The 18,473-nt window shown below is 42.0% G+C and overlaps 1 protein-coding gene across 5 annotated transcripts in view; it reads left to right on the plus strand.

The window, feature by feature from the left end:
* Nucleotides 1–18,473, plus strand: part of PPP4R1 (protein phosphatase 4 regulatory subunit 1) — a 1,686,542-nt gene that overhangs the window by 1,008,575 nt on the left and 659,494 nt on the right. The window lies entirely within an intron of this gene.

Consider the following 18,473-nt stretch of genomic DNA (forward strand, 5'->3'; position numbering starts at 1 on the left):
CTGGAAGAGGCAGGAAAGAGGGCGAATGCCTACTAAATCTGGGAGGATGTACTTGCAGGAAATCTTTTAACAGTTTGCATAGATTTAGCTTTTTCTTCCATCTTTTTAAGTACTTCTGCTTTGTTGCCAAACAGGCAGTCTTGGTTTAAGGGAGCATCCAGTAATTTAGCTTTAACATGATCTGGCAAAGATTGCTCCTTAAGCCAAAAATGCCTTCTAAGTACAGACCCAGTGACAGCAGTTTTACAACATTTACCACATTGCAAAGTATGCTTTCTAACTTGTTCAGCAGAATGCATTAAACCCTGTAATTCTTCATTTTTAGCACAGTCAGGAATCGTCATCATTTTCTGTTTAAGCAATCCCATAATATGCTGCTGATATTTTAACATATGAAACTGGCAGTTTAAAGCCCTAATGGCCAAAGTTGCAGAAGTGTATACCTTCTACCCCATGTATCCAGTGCCCTGTAATCTCTATCAGAGGGGGGGGTAGTATTTTTGGCAGTAGTAGCCTTAATGCCCTTGGGTCCCTGTGAAATGGTTTCAGGATCCGCAGTAAGATTTTTCAAGAGGAACTTGTGAGAGTCAGGTACCCTGTAATACCTATCAGGTTTTCTGGGAGCAGGAGGCAAAGTGTCCAGGACCTGGCTAGATTCCGAGAAGGCATCATCTACAATGTCCAGTACAGGAGGGCTAGCTAAAGGCCTGTGTTGAGGCAGGAGTAAGAATTCCCTAAGCCTCTTTTTGTAGTTAGAGTAATCCTGGCTTTCCCAGCAGAAATGCTCCCTAAGAGTATGCAAGGTTTCACCAAAACAGAAATCCTCTGGAGGGGAAGCAGAGGGATGGAGTCCTCTGCATCAGAATCCTCATAGGTAGATAAGGGCAAATCTTGGTCATCAGAAAAAAACAGAAATTTCAGAATCCTGATCAGAAGAATCAGAAGGAAAATCAGCCCCAGGTCTGTGAGAGTGGGAAAGGTGGCTTCCCCTGATTAGAGTAACAAGGTCTTCAGCCATTCTTATCTTTTGTTTTTTAGGCATAGGGGCCTGGCAATACAGTCTGGGCATTGGTTTTCTTGGCATGGATGAAGTTTTAGGCCTTGAAGAAGAAGATGGCGTCTGTTTAATATGCAAGTCAGTAGGCCTGAATACACCCTCAGAAGCCGGTGCCTGCACAGCGGCTCCGGACCCATCCAAGGTAGAGACATCCGTGGGTTCCACAGTCGAAGAAGCATCTCGCAGCATACCGGACTCTGAATGGGTCTCAGTAGAGGCCTGTGAATCTTAAGTAGCAGGTATCAGGGGCTGCGAAAGCTCCTCACTGAGTACTGGCGACTAGCTTAGGAGAAGCGTCGTCGGCAGCTTTGGAGCTATGCAGTCTGTCTCTGTCTTTTTCTGTGCATTTTTTCAGAATGTCTGTAGTTGGGTGGCTTACCGAAGCCATTTCTGGATAATTGAACCGAGTACCAAAATATTTGGAAGCGTAAATGAACCAATGACAAATAGTACAAGGTTTGAATAAGGCGCAAAACCGACAGCGAGGTAAGTCATAGTATGGGCCTAAGCAAGGAATGCAGAACGAATGAAAATCTTTGAGGTATTTGCTTTCCACAAGAAATACAATTATTAACTTTTACTGGCATCGGTTTAGAGCAAGAAAAAGGATCCCCAATGGGGTACTTAGCTTAGTTGAAGACTTTGGATCTGAAACTCGAAAATGAAAATTTCAGGAGTCTGCCGACTGGCACTTGCGAACTGCTTCTGCTTCGGGCACCGCACGGCAAGAAAGACTTTTGTAATGGCATCTGCTATATGCTTTATATACCCCTGATTACCTGACGTCATGGAAGATGAGACCGCAACCGACGCAGAACCCAAGGCCTTGATAATCAGGCCGACTGAGGGCTACTGCAAGCAGATAACCCAAATGTTATGACTGCAACAGTGAGTACACTCATCTACATTTATGGTAAGTGTACACAACTGTACTTTTCCTGTGATCCAGTGGTGTTCAATTCCCACAGCTGTCTCCATTTCCTAACTGTGTGACGCTGAGCAAATCACTTAACCAGACACCACTCCTGAGCTGAGTCTGAAAAAAAAGATCCATGGAGGTCAGTGCTCTACCCAAGAAATCAAATACAAAAAAACTAAATACTTCAGAGTAAAAATCCTAAACCTTCTGGACTTTAACAGACTTCAGTTTTGATCTCGGAAATGAAGTAAGCATGAGCTATTCAGGCTGTTTGTTACTCCCATTATGTTATGATAAAGACACCAATTGCACCATCTCGCCAATCTCCCCTCCAGCAGATATCTCTTATGTGAAGGCTGAAAACTCATGAGAGAACATGGAGAAGTTCATGAAGCTTTCAGATTCCAAAAAAAGTATCTGACGTTTGGACATAGAAAAAAAGTCTTGGCCTGCTATCTTTACTGTTTTGTCCAAGTTTTCGATGCCATCATTGAAAGTGATTTACTTGAGCTAGACTGCAGATGCCCATCCCAAAAATAGGCCGGCCCACCCCTTATGTAGAATGAATAAGAATTACATGTAAATGTATAAGAAAATGGTGGCAGATCCTGTGTTGGTGTCTGGAAACGCAGCAAGGACATCAGCTAGCGCCAGGGATCAGCACCCTCTTCATTGATATGTGGAGATGATGCTAGACCATTTTGGGAAGAAAATGTATACCTTGCCCACTTGGAGTCGGAGCCTTTAAACTGCTGGACCCACATAATTCATCATGAGGGTGGCATTTTCAAGCAAACTGAAGACATTGACTAAGGAATTGGAAGATGAGACTCTTGGAGACTGGTGCTGTAAATGTAAACAGACCATACAAAAAGTATGCAGCATGCCATTGTGTGGCTGTGTCCTATAGATGCCTGTCAGAATCAGCTACAAGCCCCCTTCTCTGCGGGTATGCATGACTAGGGATTCGCATCCCCCTATGAAGATATCAAAAAGCATTTATTTTGTGCATCATTAGGTAATGTTCAGCCATTTCGCCCACCTTTTAAGACATATTTAACAGACTGGAAGGGAAGGAGATACCTTCCAGTTTAAAAATACAACATAAAACATCTAACAGAAAAGCAGTATAAGGCGGAACAGTTTAAGTACAGAAGAGCACGTTAAAATGTGCTACAGGCAAAGAGGGGTAGAATGGGCAGAAGAGGAAGGAACAGGGTCTCGCCTAGCCAGGAGTGAACTGCACAGTGTACAATATACAGCTGCCTTCTCTCCCATCCCCTTCACAAACTGAGCAGGAGATTCGTACTTCAAAGGAAACTGGGGGGGGGGGATAAGCGGCCCTGTGGGTATGTTATCTGCCTCCATGGCTTAGAGGGGTGGGGCCTTGATTATGACTCCAAGGACCAGGCTTTGATTAGTAACCCTGACACAGGAAAATCCATATTGGGTGAGAGAGGAATGAAGAGGTGGAGCCCAGTTGCCTCTGTCAGAGAGAAATATGGTAGGTATGTGTACACTTGAGAACATATTTGCAAATCACAATTTCTTTGATGGAGACCAGAGAAGCTGCCTCTGGTACTTGCTGGTAGGTGAGTGAAGCTATTTGTTTCATTTTTTGAAAGAGAAGGACAACCTTGCCCTGACACAGACTGCATGTCTACAGTGCGAGTATGTGCCAGGCATGTGTTGTCAGGTTAGGAACATAGGCAGAAAACCCCCCAACGCCTGGGTTTCTGGTGGTCCTTACATGTGAGATGCAGAGGGGATGTGATTGATGGTGGAGAAACATGGTGGTCAGCAAGCAGGTTGGCATGAAAAAAGTTTGATGGACATATTAATAGAGAACAACTCTGCATCTTTATTGCAGTACTTGTACATTAATCATACCTTTGCAAACGAAGTGCTGTTTCAAATTTAATGCATGATTGTTTTATAGTCTCATAGGAAAGTATGATAAGGTGATGCAGACTCCTTAAGATTTACACTTTTTATAACCTGTTTTGAGTGGCACTATACGTGGGCTGATTCGGCTTCATATACAGGGTTAGTAAAAACAAAACTTTATAAGGGTTGCTTGCTGTTGGCGTAGAAAGTTAAAGCCATGGTTATAGCTCATGTGACGAGTTCAGCTAATAGCTTGAATGCCTGATGGCACATGCAGGGAAGGATGGCTGTGCCCATCTGGGAGGTGGGGATAGTGAGCATGCCAGATGGGAGAACAGATTGCTTGTCTAGTTTGGTGGAGGCTAGGGTCTGATGTGGTCATCTGGTTGTGAGGGGGGTGAAAGGCAGAGGAGGTATGGCTGCCTTGCATGCACTTCTATGGAGGCCATGCCACTGGGTGGTGCAGTGGTTAGTGTTGCCGCCTTACAGCAAGAGATTCTCTGGTTTGATTGCTGCGGTGTCTTCTGTGCGGAGTCTGCATGTCCTGCCTACGTTCGTGTGTGTTTCCTCTGGGTACTGCCGTTTCCTCCCACATTCCAAAGACATACGTCTGGAGCATTTCTCACCAAGCCTCCACTGAAAATGGGCTTTGTCCCAGTTAGACTTTCCCAATAAACAAATGTTAAATAAAGTAAATTGTCCATCCACCCTCATGGGTGGTGTCAGCTTGCAGGAGTGGGAGTAAGGCCATAGATAATCTCTGAGACTCTGGGCAGCTTATTTGACTGTGCTGGCTTTCACCTTCCCTCCACCACCATTTTTCTTTTGCACCCACCAGCAAAAATCCCAGCCAGGGTTATCTCAACCAAAGCTGCTTCTCCATTCCTCTACTTTTGTCAGAGCTAGTCTCTCACAGGGGTGGGGGAGGGGTTGTATCTGACAGAAAAATTGAGCCATTGGCGAAAAACCAAGCAGCTGATGGCTTGTTGGAGAAATGCCAATGAGACAAAAAAAAACTCGCAAGGTTAATGCATACTGCTGTCTACTCTCAATCTGAGCAAAACCAGTATAGACTGGAAATTTTAGGACAGTGCTCATCTGTATGGACAAATTAGTCTGTCATGGCTGTAAAACATTTTGACAGTTCATTTACAATTTTGCTTTTATAATATACAACTTAATTATGTTTACACAACTTTCTTCCTCAAGATGACTGCATTAATGCCCCTAATACATGAAAGGAATGTATGCTGTATTATAAGGTAGTTAAAAGGAAGTAACACTCACTACAGGCTGATTTAAATACAGAAAATTTGTTTCAAATTTCTTGAAAAAAATTCAGTGAAACACATTTAAAACATACTTGTCCATTCCTGCAGGTGAAAATATCAACCTGGGACAAAAATGTGGTATAAAGGAACTTGAAAAGGAGGATGTGTATAAATACTTGGGATTAGATGAAGGGTTGGCAATTAAAACAACAGCAAATGAGAACAAAGCGTAATAAGGAAAGCTTAAGAGTCTAGAACTAGTCCTAATAAAAGCTGCCTTGGGATCTAGGAATAAAGTTCAGGCTGTAAATCAGTTTGCTCTTTTGCCGTTACCGACAGCTTTGGTGTTATTGGCTGGCTCCAAACAGCATTGAATTCAGTTGGACTAGAAAACAAGAAAAACACTTCCTGCTTATCAAATGATATATTGCTATGCACTGCTGTTTTTATGTATTGCCCTTCCCTCATTCTGAAGTAGGTATGGGGCCCTTCAAAAATGATTGGATTATATAGGTCTGCTATTGTGAGACTGCGTGTGTATTTGGTAATCTGATCAAATTCAGATAATGAAAGTTCTAAAGGCTGAAGAAAAGTCTAAGATGCCATTTTTGCTTAGTTTAGCAGAAGCATTCCAGAAAAGACTGGGAATGGAAATTCAATTTGGGAGTCCAGAAAAGGGTGGGAATAGAAATTCAATTTGGGAGTCCAGAAAAGGGTGGGAATAGAAATTCAATTTGGGAGTCCAGAAAAGGGTGGGAATGGAAATTCAATTTGGGAGTCCAGAAGAGAGTGGGAATGGAAGTTTAATTTGGGAGTAGACCAGAATTAGAAAAAAAAGAAAGAAAACATAACGAACAGGGCCAGAAAACCCATAGTTATAGTGGCAAGTACAGAGAAACCACGTTGACCAAGATTTAACACACTAATGGTTAAGAAGTGAATTTAAACCAAAAGATGAAAGTATAATGGCAGAGGTTCAAGATAGTGAGATATGTGCTCACTGGTTTACAAAGTCTATAGAAAAAGTGGGAGAAACTGACAAATGCAGGTCCTATAACAGAACTGGAAACATTTCAAGTCTGGTTGTTTGCACAGCCATGAGTTTATTGTTGCTGTCTGTGTACTGAATGCTTCAAATGTGGCAAGACTGTTGGAATGGGGATTATGCAAGTACTACAAGAAAAAAGAGACAAACGTAAAATTAATCATTGAAATAGCTACATCCAGAGATTATGCCCTAAATACTTAGACGGTCATAAAATACCAAGGTTTGCATGCAGAACTAGAGCAATGAGGGATAAAGACACCAAGACTATTCCAATTGTAGTGGGAGCAACAGGGATGATGAATCATTTTCAGAACTATTTAAATATAACAGTACATGCAACCTTGAAAGCACTGCAGAAAGGCAATTCTAGGTATGTCTTTGGTACTGGGAAGCACATTCTTGGCAAACAGAACTGAAGCAGTACTAATTTCTTGACCTGTAATCATCCCCTGACTCGGGAATGTTGCTGTTATGACTCTGTCATAGTCCATATTAGCTTGAATGACTTTAGACGTGCCTCCCTGAGCTATACGAAGAGAGACCTGATTGAGGTCACTGAATGCGTCCCACGCATATTTCTGTACCCTTAAGCAGCATTCTACTGTCACCCAGAATGTTGCCTTAATACAAACAGAAAATGATTTGACTTTAACAATTTACTTTTAGTTTCTGGTATCATTCCAGGGGGATCCAGTACCTGACAGCCTGTGAAGATATGATTGACAGACCACGAAGCTTTGCTAGAGATGGCCTGCATCTGTCTCACTTCGGCTTCAGGCTTCTGGCAAAGGCTGTTGCCTCCCCCCATAGTGCCTTTTTTAGGAAAAGTGATGAGGTCAAAACTGCCAACATAAAGATTTAAGCAAAACGCAAATTAAAGGTCATGTTGCTAAACGCTAGAAGTATAATCATGAAACTGCACTCATTGCAAGCATTCTTAAACCTGGAGAATGCTGACATCTGTGCAGTCACAGAAAACTGGCTCAAAGCTACAGAGCGCACCCCAGCCTTACCTGGTTACTCATCCTGTCATACATTCTGACCCCAAACGATGGGTAGCAAAACCAAAGAAGGTGGAGTTTCAATATATATTAAAGACATATATCTCCAGGCTTGTCAAACAGTATGACGCACAGGAGACACCAAACTGGAAAAAGAGAAAAGCCCTGCAAGTAGGATCCAAGTGCAAGGCAAAACAAACTATCAGTAACTGAAAAAATGCCAGCACAAAACTCAGTATATATCAGCAACAAAACTACAGCAACACTAAGGTAAAACTTAAGTGTTTTAATACATATCGAACAATTCAGTAATCCAGACTGGTTTCAGCCTAACATGGCTTTCCTCAGTGGAACAAGAAAAGTTCCATTGAGGAAAGCCATGTTGGGCTGAAACCGGTCTGGATTATTGAATTGTTCGATATGTATTAAAACACTTAATTTTACCTTAGTGTTGCTGTAGTTTTGTTGCTGATATATACTGAGCTTTGTGCTGGCATTTTTTCAGGCACCGGAGACACTCCAAATCCAGTTAACCACTGACAAGACCCTTATTCAAATCTGAGCTAGCTAGAGGCCCCCAAATTTGACTCTATGCTCACTCCGCCTATCTGGACCTCTTTGAATCTGTAAAGATTCAACCCTTTACCCTGATCTGGGGCAACTTTAGCTACCCAAACGTAGATTGGAAGAACTCATGCCAGAACACGAATGCTTAGAGATTCCTCAGTTTTGTCAGTGCAAACGTCTTGGAACAGCTGGTCAGTACCCCCACAAAAGGTGATAATATCTTGGACTAGGTGTTAACCAACATGAGTAACCACTGCAGCATCCCCACAGTATCATCCTCCCTGGTAAGATCCGACCATAAAGTGGTCACTTTCGAAGACACAAACTCCACCAACTAGGGCCAAACAAAAAAAACTTCTTCAGAGCTGATTACAACCTCCTGAGGGATGGTATAAACAGCTTCACAGCCCCCCTCCGCCCTCTGTAGGAGCTGGCACCAATGTTCAAATCTACAAGTACTATACAAGCATTTGTATAGATGCATGGAATCAAGAAAACCTGAGAGAACAAAATTATCCTCTGCAAGGAAGAGTAAACCTGTCTGGTGGACATCTGCAATAAATAAACTCTATAACAAAATGTCCAGGACCGAGAAGGAGCAGCTGTCCAATTGGAAGCAGTCTCTCCTTAGCCTGAACAAGCAAATAAGAGCACTAATGAAATCTTCCAAAGCAAACTTCGAGTACATATTGGCCACATCTGCTAATGACGGTCATAAACATATGCCTGCAGTCTCAAAGGAAGCACCCAGATCTGCTCAGAACTGGTGGTCAAGGACACCACATACACAATTGCCGTAGTTATAGCCAACCTGCTGGCTAATAGATTCAGTGAAAACTTCACCCCTCTGCCCCCCCCCAATCAGTTAATCAGTACATCCCCAGTACCTGCCCCCTTCCCCTTATATCTAAAACAGGTCATCATTGCCCTGTCAAAGGCAAAAAAATACAGCTTCCATGGGGCCCAGTAACATCCCAGGCTGTATCCTACATGAACTCAGGAACTTGCTGCACCATTAAGAGCCCTATTCAACCAAAGCCTGAATACCAGCTTCGTCCCAGCTGAGTGGAGGACAGCCACTGTCATCCCTCTGCACAAAGGTGCAACGTCCAGTGATCTGGGAAATTATAGGGCCATCAGGCTAACTAGCCTGATCTGCAAGGCCATAGAACGGATCATCATGGACCACATTAACAAAGACATTGGCAACCTCCAAATACTCAATCCCACACATCTGTTAAATATGGTCGACTTCTTTGAGATAGTCAGCAGCGCCGTGGATGAGGGTAAGACCGTGCACAGGTGGGTAGCAAACTGGCTCACTGATGGAACCCACCTAGTCAAAATAGGGGAAGCCACCTCAAGCAGTAGACCTGTAATGAGCAACATACACAGGAATTGGTTTTGGGGCCTCTGTTATTTGGGATATACTATTCTGAGGTGCAGGCCAAAAAACAGTGGGCTATGCCTGACCAAGTTTGCAGATGACTGCAAGCTGGGTGCTGTCATCATTTCCCCTAGTGATGTGGACATCCTCCAAGAGGGTCTCACCCAAACAAATGACTGGTGCCAGAAACATGGCTCCAAGCTGAATACCAAAAAATGCATCATCATGCCCTTTGGAGAGAGTGACTTCCCCACAAATTATCACATTAATAACATCCTAAGCATGCAATCAGTTGCGAGAGATTTGGGCACCCAGGTTGATAGCAGCCTGACTTTTGACCACCATGTTGCTTCCATTGTACGGAAAGCTTTTTACGTGGCCCACCTCATAAGTAAGGGCATCTCATCCAGCGACAAGCAGGTCATAACAACCCTATATTCTTCCCTTATAAAGGCCCATTATTGTGTACAAGCCCTTTCGGCATGTACCCTGCAAAGCACATGCAGCAGCTGGAGAGACCACAGAGGTTCTCACCAGGAAAATCCAGGGCCTCAAACATCTACCATACACAGATAGGCTAAAAGCCCTGGCCCTGTACTCAGTTTCATACAGACTCCTCAGAGATGACGTCTGTCTGGCGTACAAAGCAATCTCAGACCCCTCCTTGATGGGACTACTGCATATCCACAAGTCAAGCTCCAGTCAAGTAACTTGTACATGCAACCTCAGCCTGGTCTGCGACATCAGTAGGACTTGCTGGTGGGACAGATTTGTATCCCACAGACTCCCCCATCTGTGGAATAGATTCCCCTGTCCACATCAAGCAGAGCACCTTATATCTCATTTTAAGCACAACCTGGATAACTGGATGGAAACAGAAAATACACCCCTGGGATTACACCTGTATCCCTGCTGGACAGGTGCATTAGGTGCTGACTTGTCTAAACAAGGGCTAAACTCTTGACTAGGCTTATAAGGGCCTCGGGGCCAATAGCCTAGTAACTTCCTATAAATGGGGGGGGGGGTCCATTCCTGCCATGGTATTAGAAACCCAAATAATTTGTGGAGAAATTGAAGACTAATAAATAGCAAGAGTGAAGCTTTGCTAGCAGATGCACTTTTTTTTATACAGAGAGAAAATTCAGGTCAGTATTGTATCAGTTAGTAAATGACTCAGTATAAGTAAACCAAACACTATGGAGAAGTCTTTCCTCAGACAAGTCTGGCTTCATTTTCAGACCTTCTGTTATGTAGTTCTTCAGAACATGAGTTAGAAGCTGAGTTCAGTCTCCCCTGCATTTAATAGCAACATTAATGGGATCTGTAATGACTCTGGGCTACTTCACATTCTCCCGCTAGTAAAGTAGGTTCCATATTTTGAAATAATGGCAGTTAATATGGATAGCCTTAGCATTAAATGGTCATTGTTAGGAGCAATGGACAGATCATCACCAACACCAGTGTTACAGTAATTTGAATGTTACTTAAAAGGAAGACACTCATCCTAGTTTAAATGCTATTAATAGTAATTCCTGTGATAAAAAGCCAACTGAAAGACTTGGAGATGAGATTGCTATGGTCAAAAATCACCAATGAATCAATCAGTGCTTATAGGCAGAAGTAATGTTTAAAACATTATTGCCCCAGAGATCTTGTGCTTTGAGAATGTCTGTCTTCTCAGATTGCTACATTAACCAAGATAAACTTTAATGTAGTTTTGTTCATAAAAGTTGCTAATTCGAGGTAAGTTTTGTGATAACTCAGAAAAATGCTGCAAGTAAAAGATGGCAGTGGATTTGGAGAAAACTGAAGAAGAGACTATGAAGGAGGTAATGGAAGACAAAATACATAGTGGATACTACCCAATGTAGAAATTGAGACTGCAATTGAAGGGTGACAGTGTGACTTTGAAAGACATTTAGACTGGACTGGAAGTGATACTGCATGACTTAGACATTTATTACATGCCGATTATGATTCATTAAAGTAGAGCAGCTGTGATGCCAAGTTGCTGTCAAAGTTCTAGATAAGGCAGTTGTGTCTGGTTAGTCAAGTGTCTGTGAAGCAGCAGTTTGTCTCACTTAATGGTAAGACGAATGAAAGAATTTTTAAATTAATTGTAGAATGTGGGTAAAGATGGCACTCCACACTGGTTTAGTAAGAATCCTGTGGCTGTAACGAACTCATTATGGTTTGTATTAACCTGGCTTTGAATGAGAGTATGATCAACCCAAGATGATATTTTTTTATGATCTGGTCTGAAAAGGAACAAGTGTTCTGGCACATGAGGCACTGGGAATGGGACATATGATGGACGGAGGACCAGTGTTTACAGACCATGATGACTTCCCTGATACAGCAGAGATCTCAATTCACGGAGTTAATTCAGGGATGTCGAATGTGGAAAATCAAATGTGTATTTATCTTTCTAGCAGTTTTAAACATTCTTCCAAACTGGTGTGCAACTCCTCACCAATGTGATGCCACAGCAGTGGGCAGTTTACGCGAAATGTTGCAATTGCAAGATCATGTATTTGATCAGAGTTGTAAGTCCTGGTAAGACTTAAATATTTTAAAACCGGCATATTCATAAGACAAATGGGACGAGCAGCCAGATCAAATTGGCTTGATGCTTTCAGTAGTTGACTGTATTGCAAAATGTGCATTGTTTCCGATGTCTTAACACATTAGCTGGGGATGCAGAGGTGGTCTTAATGAGTTAGATATGTACGATTAGAAACCAGAAAATGAGAATTTTGTGCCCTATATTAACCATTCCATGAGTTTTAGTAAAATTATATTGTCAAAGTGAAGTTTACCTTAAGATTGCTGTTTACTACTTGTAGAAATACTCAAAATATCTTTAGGGATGTAGGCAATATTATATTATAAATGGTTGTCATAACATATGATCAATTATATAAATTGTTTATCACATAATCATGTTGCATATATTTTGAATAATGTCCGATTTTCTCCAACATTTCTAGGTAGATACAGCAGTATTAGGCCTATCTGGATTGGTTGCTGAGATAGTAAGAATTGTGTAGTATGTCCAAGGTAAAAGTTAATCGCCTGTTTTGAAATAAGTTTCTTATCTGACGAAATGTGTAAAAACTGCAGAAAGTGTTCTACTGCATTACAATAAATATGTAATGCTTAAACCAGATAATTTTACAAGAATCACATCTGATATTAATTTATTGATCATGTGACTGACTTGAGTAGCTCTCAATTAAGCCTTTTACCAGTGGTTATGTGTTTAGATGAAAGCATCTAGAATATAGTAATGCAGTGTTTATACCTGAGAGACTTCCAAAATATGAAGACTATCTAGACTTTGAAGTTGTGCTTTTATGGTCTTGTAATATATGCATTTGTTAGTTAACTAAGGTTAAAATATCTGCTTGAAATACATTCTTTTTAAAGATGTCAGAAGTAGTGAGGCAAAACTGATACTGATAAGCTGAGCAGATTATCATGAAGTTATTTGGGGCAAGAATGAGGAATGAAGCTACTTAGACTATGTGTAGTGAGACAGACGTTCTTATGTTTTCATGCTAGATATTTGAGTTAAGCAGTTGACTATAATTCGTGTTGCAAAAAATATTGATTTAGGAGTCTTTACTAAGATTTTTTATTTTATGAAGACCTACTTAGGGTGATCTAATAAGTAAGAACAAGTTTTCCTCACTGATGTATTTAAATTTTTGTTGATCAGAGAAATTATTCTGTAAGATAGGAGTGGCCAGAAACTAATTCGCAGATTTTCAGCTTGTAGCTGTGTAAAGGGAGTAGGTCAGACAGCTTCACCTCTTAAAGGGATTCAAGTGCAGAGGGTGTAAAGGTTATATATCACTTCTAGCAGGTTAATTTGTTCCAGCCTTCTGCTTGCAAGTTGTTTACATCCATTTATCATGGCATATGGAATTGGTTAGTCATTTTTATGACAGCTGTATAATCAAACATAATTTCAAAGATCCACATTAATCTGTATTTGGGGGTGTCATAACTGAGGTAGAAAAGGATAGATGTTAGGATGACTTTGTATGTTAAACTTGAGATTGATTTGTGTATGTCAGCTGAGAAGTGACTGGAAAGTGAGACTTAAATAGAAAGTACCTAGCAATTTTGTAATTTACACAAACTAGTCCTGTTTTGGCAAATAGTGTAGCAGGTGTATTCTTCACTTAAATGCCACATATGTCAGTGTGTATTTAGATGCTGTAATAACCAGTGGTTTGGCCTGTTTATTGTTAGATGCAGTAATAACCAATGGGGTGGCCTGTTTAATGTTAGATGCAGTAATAACCAATGGTTTGGCCTGTTTAATGTTAGATGCTGTAATAACCAATGGTTTAGCCTGTTTAATATTAGATGCAGTAATAACCAGTGGTTTGGCCTGTTAAATGTTAGATGTGGTAATAACCAGTGGTTTCGCCTAAATGTGGTAATAACCAGAGGTTTGGCCTGTTAAATGTTAGATGTGGTAATAACCAATGGTTTGGCCTGTTAAATGTTAGATGTGGTCATAACCAATGGTTTTGCCTGTTTAATGTTAGATGTGGTAATAACCAATGGTTTGTAATGTTTAATGTTAGATGCTGTAATAACCAATGGTTTGGCCTGTTTAATGTTAGATGTGGTAATAACCAATGGTTTGGCCTGTTTAATGTTAAATGCTGTAATAACCAATGGTTTGGCCTGTTTAATGTTAGATGCTGTAATAACCAATGGTTTGGCCTGTTTAATATTAGATGCGGTAATAACCAATGGTTTGGCCTGTTTAATATTAGATGCGGTAATAACCAATGGTTTGGCCTGTTTAATGTTAGATGCTGTAATAACCAATGGTTTGGCCTGTTTAATGTTAGATGCTGTAATAACCAGTGGTTTGGCCTGTTTAATGTTAGATGCAGTAATAACCAGTGGTTTGGCCTGTTTAATGTTAGATGCTGTAATGACCAATGGTTTGGCCTGTTTAATGTTAGATGTGGTAATAACCAATGGTTTGGCCTGTTTATTGTTAGATGTGGTAATAACCAATGGTTTGGCCTGTTTAATGTTAGATGCGGTAATAACCAGTGGTTTGGCCTGTTTAATGTTAGATGCTGTACTAACCAATGGTTTGGCCTGTTTAATGTTAGATGCTGTAATAACCAGTGGTTTGGCCTGTTTAATGTTAGATGTGGTAATAACCAATGGTTTGGCCTGTTTAATGTTAGATGCAGTAATAACCAGTGGTTTGACCTGTTTAATGTTAGATTTGGTAATAACCAATGGTTTTGCCTGTTTAATGTTAGATGCTGTACTAACCAATGGTTTGGCCTGTTTAATGTTAGATGCTGTAATAACCAGTGGTTTGGCCTGTTTAATGTTAGATGCTGTAATAACCAATGGTTTGGCCTGTTTAATGTTAAATGCTGTAATAACCAATGGTTTGGCCTGTTTAATGTTAGATGCAGTAATAACCAGTGGTTTTGCAGTAATAACCAATGGTTTTGCCTGTTTAATGTTAGATGCTGTACTAACCAATGGTTTGGCCTGTTTAATGTTAGATGCTGTAATAACCAGTGGTTTGGCCTGTTTAATGTTAGATGTGGTAATAACCAGTCGTTTGGCCTGTTTAATGTTAAATGCTGTAATAACCAATGGTTTGGCCTGTTTAATGTTAGATGCGGTAATAACCAGTGGTTTGGCCTGTTTAATGTTAGATGCTGTACTAACCAATGGTTTGGCCTGTTTAATGTTAGATGCTGTAATAACCAGTGGTTTGGCCTGTTTAATGTTAGATGTGGTAATAACCAATGGTTTGGCCTGTTTAATGTTAGATGCAGTAATAACCAGTGGTTTGACCTGTTTAATGTTAGATTTGGTAATAACCAATGGATGTCCTTCATGGATGCATCTGCAGTCATAACAAGTGGGTTGTCCTGTCGTCAGGCAGCCCTGCAGTCGGCCGGATTCCAAAGTCCGGGTCCCGCTGATGTCCCACTCCACCCGACGTCATCTCTGTTGGTCTTCGGGTATAAAAGCATCAGCCGACGCCATTTTCCTCAGTCTTTCTTGCCGCGTGGCGCCCGAAGCAGAAGCTGTTCGCAAGTGCCGGTCGGTCGGATCCAGAGATTACTTCTACCGAATACTACCAAGACTTCTAAAGCTAAGTACCCGTTGGGGACTCTTTCTTGCCTCAGCCGATGTCAGAAAAAGTTAACAATTGTTTAACCTGTGGGAAACAAATACCTCATAAAGATTTCCACTCTTACTGTCTGCCTTGTTTAGGCCCAGCCCACGACGTAGCAGCCTGTTCGGCCTGTGCCTCTTTCAACTGACGAACGCTAGGCGTCGGTCGGAGTTTGCAGAACAGTTTTTCGGTTCTGATTTTGCGTACATTATGCCGTCGGATCCTCCGACTACCCAATCTACCAAAAAACGCAAAGATAAAGACCGACACTCGCGGTCCGCGGTTTCGGCGGAACCACGGTAAAGCAAACATGAGTGTCTCTGTTTCGGCCGAAACCGAGAAAACTGATCAAAGTACAGCTGAACCTATTCTTACAACTGAGGCCCCTGCTACAACTCTTGAATCGACCTCAGAAATTTTACCCACTACGGTGGTTGACTTATCAGACACCATCCCCTTGGATGTCTCTACCCCAGCACGTGGTGCTGCTAGGCCTCCAGCAGCCATGTCCATTAAGGCCTTCGCCAGGGTTAAAGCAGCCAAGACTACTAAAACAGTGCCTGTTAAACCCCCACATCCAGGCCCTCTTCTAGTTCTCAAATGCTTTCTTTGGCAGAAGATTTAATTTCTTTAATTAGAGGATCTCAATCTCACCCAGACAGGGCCTCTCAGCCCCCAGAGAAGAGACCTAGGGCAGAGCCCCTGAGCCAGTGTCTTCTGATGATTCTGCTGATGAATCAGACATAACTGACCAGCCAGAGGCTCCCTTCTCCAATTTTGAAGATTCTGATGCTGAAGAATCCATTCCAGCTGCTTCCCCACCAGAAGAATTCTCCTTTGGGGAAACCTTGCATGCCATGCGAGAACAGTTCCAATGGCAGCAACAGGATTTTTCAGACTCCAGAAAAGACTTAGGACCTTTCTGCACCTCCCACAGCACAGGCCCTTAGCTATACCTCCTGTTCTCTCTGTGGTGGATGATGCTTTCAATGATGTTTGCTCCGCTCCAGATTCTTTACACCCAGCCCCTGCCAAACCAGATAGATTTTACAGGGTGCCAGATACTCATCACCACCTTTACAAGGCCCCACTTGCAGACCCAGAAACTATATCCCAGGGTCCCAAGGCAGTAGCCGCGACCACAGCTAAAAACCCTATTCCTTCTGAAAGGGAAGCAAGGTCATTAGACAGATGGGGTAAAAAGGTCTACACTTCAGCTACTCTCTCAGCTAGAGCTTTAAACTGTCAGTTTCACATGATACAATACCAAGAGTTTATGCTTGATCAGTTAACTAAAAACTAACCACTGATGAATCTCTTGATAAGAAATATGTATTAGAGATGGTAAATAACATACAACAGGTTAGCAACCATTCCTTAAAATGTGGCTATGATGCACTGGAGGCTTCATTTAGATCAGCCATGACAGGCACAGTGATAAGAAGGCATGCATGGCTAAAGGAACAAGCTTTACCGGATCATGTTAAAGCTAAGTTGCTAGATGCTCGTATGGACAAGACAAGTTTGTTTGGTACACCTGCCCAGCAGGTTATGAAGAAAATGGAAGAAAAGGCAAAATCTGTTCAAACTGTTAAAGATTTCTTGCAGGTTCAACCCCAAGGTTTAGCAGGAACTGGCCTGCCAAAATTGGTCCTTTCCTGACTCCACAAAATTTCAAAGGGGCAGGAATAGACGTTCCAGAGGCAGAAACCAATCCAGAGGAGGTGCCTACAGAGGACGACAGTGGCAAGGTAACAACAGAGGCACAGACACAGCCACTGCCACTACATCAGCACAACCACAGTGACTTAATCCTAAATCCGCCTACCAGGGAACAAATAGCAGCTCCTCTAGGCGGAAAGTTAACCTTATTTTCAAAGAACTGGCACTACATAACAAAAGACAAGTGGATTTTACAAACCATAGATCAAGGTTACGGTTTCACTTCCACACTTTACCAGTCAAAAGAGGAATGCCAAATCTACCTCCAAATCAAAAACAGAGGCTCTACCAGATAATGGAGTTAGCAAACATGAGAGCTGTGGAAAGAGTGCCAACAGCAGAACAAGGAAAGGGGTTCTATTCCAGACTATTCCTAGTTCCAAGAAAGGAAAAAGTTGGAGACCAATTCTCGACCTGTCCACCTTAAATACATACATCATTGTCCCAAAATTCAAAATGCTGACCCTACAGCAACTTCTTCCCATGCTGGGCAAGGAGTCTTGGCTGGTAACTCTAGATCTCAAGGAGGCATACCTGCACGTCCCCATTCGACCAATCTGCAGAAGATACCTCAGATTTCTTGCAGGATCAGAGCACTATCAATTCTCAGCATTGCCCTTTGGCTTATCTACTGCCCAGAGTATTCACAAAATGCCTGGCATCAGTAATCGCCATTGCAGACTACAGGAATTCAAATTTACCCATACCTGGACGACTGCCTGCTACAAGGGGACAACAAAAGCAAGCTGACAACAGATTTACAAAGGGTCATTTACTTGCTACAAGGACTGGGATACACAGTCAATTTACAAAAGTCAAGGCTGATACCATCCCAAACAAGGACATTCTTGGGCGGAATTGGACACAGTACAACAAATGGCATTCCTGACTACAGAAAAACAAAAGAACTTCCTCTTTACTTCTTGGCACTAACAAAACTGAACAAGTTAACAGCAAGAAAAGTTCTGCAGGCCTTGGGCTTCATGGCATCATGCATAATCTTGGTCCCATTTGCCAGACTACATATGAGGAAACTACAGTGGTACCTAAAGAATTTATGGTCCCAACACAGACACAGTCTAGAAACAGAAATCCCACTAATTCCATGCTTAAAACAGGAGTTCCTATGGTGGGCTCAGGCATGCCAGTCAAACCCAGGCCTACCCTTTCGCAGATGTCAACCAAGCCAGACCATCACAACAGACGCTTCAGACCTAGGATGGGGGCCCACATGCTGGACAAATGCGTGCAAGGATTGTGGACACAGGATCAACTTCACCTGCACATCAATCTAAAAGAAATGCTGGCAGTAAAACTGGCAATCCAAAAGTTCAAACCATTTCTCAAAGAGGGCCAGTTGATGATAAGGACAGACAACACCACAGTCATGTGGTACATCAACAAACAGGGAGGCACTCATTCATACCCCT

Source organism: Protopterus annectens, chromosome 3.part1, assembly GCF_019279795.1.
Source record: "Protopterus annectens isolate FY-2018-M chromosome 3.part1, PAN1.0, whole genome shotgun sequence".
In the NCBI taxonomy this organism is placed as follows: domain Eukaryota; kingdom Metazoa; phylum Chordata; order Ceratodontiformes; family Protopteridae; genus Protopterus; species Protopterus annectens.